A 2,390-nucleotide genomic window follows, 5' to 3' on the forward strand; every position below is an offset into this window, starting at 1 on the left:
ATCTCGAAATTGTCCGCTTGCTCCTCTCCTACGGTGCTGTTCCTACCCTGGCTACGTACTCAGGTAGAACCATCAAGAAAGTGAACCACAGCGAACTTCTGGAGAAGTTCTTAACAGGTACGGCAGAGGTCAAGACACGGTCTTGTTCAAGCATCTAGACGGTGACTTCACAGCCTTTCACCTGGGTTCCCCCTACCCCCACCCCCCCGTTTACTCTAAGTGACCCTTTACTGGGAAAAGCGGCCCAACGTTAGTCTGTCAAAGAAGAGATACATACTTTGAGTTTTGCGAGGTGGGGGGCTGGAAAACTCTTAGCCAGCCAGGCTAGCTTTTGTTTGGCAGGCTGGGGCGGTGAGGCGGGCAGTCCCTCAGGAAGGCGGGTGGACGCGTGGGGAGGTTTCAGTCAGATACCTGGAGGCGTGTGCAGTGGGACTTGTCAGGAGGTGACACCAGCCCCAGCGTGAGATGTTCCCGAACTCCAGCAGCATTTGCCTCTTACCAGCAGGCGTTATCTTGTTTCTCTCTCTCTCTCTCTCTCCCCCTCTCTCTCCACACTGTTGAAATAACCTGCAGGCTCCTGACGACGGTAACCCCGGTTGCTCTTCGGAGTTCTCTGGCAGCTCTGTGTGTGGTGAGCAGCCTTGTTCGTTTCAGTTGGGCTTGTGGGGGTGGGGGTAGGGGTGGGGGTGGTGCTGTGAGCAGGGCTTGCTTGGGAAAGAATTTTTCCAGGGTCCTTTTTGGAGAACAGCTGGAATCTTGCTCCAGCTTACTGACCTCTCTCTTGTTTGCCCCCCCGGTTAGAACCAGATGATGAAAGTGGTTACGATGTTTTAGCAAATCCCCCAGGACCGGAGGACCAGGATGACAGCAACGAGGCCTATGGTGACCTATTGGAATCTGAATTTTCCGAAGACCCCGTTTTGCCGTGTTATAACGTCCAGGTGTCCGTCGCTCAGGGGTGAGCGTGGCCAGCGTGTGGTCGAGAGCCAGCCCAGCTGCTCTGTGGGGTGGCAGGAGTTAGAAATCCCCTTCAGCAGATGAGGGTGGATGGGTTGGGGGGTGAGTGAATTCCTCACCAAGTGTCCACCGACCTCACATAATGCAGTGGAACTTTTCCAGAAAAGTTTGGGGGATGGGAGGCCTCCCCAGCCAACTGCCCTCATTGGAACACACCCCTAGAGCCCAAAGGACACGGGAGTCAGCGACTGCAATTGCACAGTTTCAGTCACTAAACTCTTGGGGAAGGGATCCTCCCCAAACGGCTACCATAGGGGCCTTCCAAGGCGCGTGAGGTCCACGGGACAATACTGATGTGTACCCTCTTCTCGTATAAGATTAGAGAAAGCCGTATGTGGCACCTGGGATCTTATGTGTCTTCAGATTTGCTTAGATCGAGTCTTGTCCCCACAGTCGGGCCACTGTGCCCCATGACCAACCCTTCGGAGTGAACACATCAGGAAACCTTGCTCTGCTGTGTGTTGACCCCGGTGCTTAAGGAGTAGCATCCTCCTTGGACTCTGAGGCTGGGACCGTGTCTGCCTTTGTGGTGACATTGTATTCGGGATAGAGATGATAAAGCGTGGCAGGGTATCAGGAAGGATTGTACCACCTCCCTTCTCGAAAAAGCCTCACTCCCGGCAGCATTGAGGGGCGGGTTGGAGGTGTGGGAAAGGCAAGGAACGCCAGGTGACCTCGAGTGTTTCTCATGCTCTCTCCGTGAGGGCCGGAGGAGAGGAGAGGTCAAAGAGGTGTTTGCCATCTCCCTTGGGTTGGCATACAGACTGGTTTTCCCCAGTGACTAGAACGGGGTGCACTTACTTGGAGAGGGGTGACCTGAGTTGTGGCCAGAGCCAAGGCAGCACTGGGGTGGCCTGCAACGAGGCTGGTTCAGGGGCGCTGCTCCTGCTTTTGTCTAAGTTGGCTGATCTGCCCTAGGTGGTCTCTTAACACATGCACATGAGTCCAGAGTTCCCCCGCTAGAAGTAGATCTTCCGGGCTTCCCTGGTGGCACAGTGGTTAAGAATCCGCCTGCCATTTCAGGGGACACAGGTTCGAGCCCTGGTCCGGGAAGATCCCACATGCCACGGAGCAACTAAGCCCGTGCGCCACAGCTAATGAGCCTGCACTCTAGAGCCCGCGAGCCACAACTAGAGAAAGCCCGTGCACAGCAACAGGCCCAATGCAGCCAAAAATAAATAAATAAATAAAATTAAAAAAAAAGAAAGTAGTAGATCTTCTAAGGACAGTGAGAAGTGGGGTGGGGGTGGGGTAATCAAAGTGGAAGTAGCAGGCCCTTTCACCACCAGGAGACGGGTAGTTCATAGTTGGGAGCGCCTCTCATTTTGCCGGAAACTCAAGCCACTGTCCTTTCTCTGGTGTAGGCCTCGTAA

At 54.4% G+C, this 2,390-nt stretch overlaps 1 long non-coding RNA gene across 1 annotated transcript; it reads left to right on the forward strand.

Annotated features, from left to right (window-relative positions):
* The first annotated feature begins 395 nt into the window (after window positions 1–395).
* LOC308610527 lies at window positions 396–1,662 on the forward strand. Its single transcript, XR_014014570.1, has 3 exons — window positions 396–631; window positions 802–958; window positions 1,411–1,662. It is a non-coding gene; the product is annotated as an uncharacterized lncRNA (long non-coding RNA).
* The last annotated feature ends 728 nt before the right edge of the window (window positions 1,663–2,390 follow it).

This window comes from Mesoplodon bidens (genome assembly GCF_964165515.1).
Source record: "Mesoplodon bidens genome assembly, contig: HAP1_SCAFFOLD_951, whole genome shotgun sequence".
Taxonomy (NCBI): domain Eukaryota; kingdom Metazoa; phylum Chordata; class Mammalia; order Artiodactyla; family Ziphiidae; genus Mesoplodon; species Mesoplodon bidens.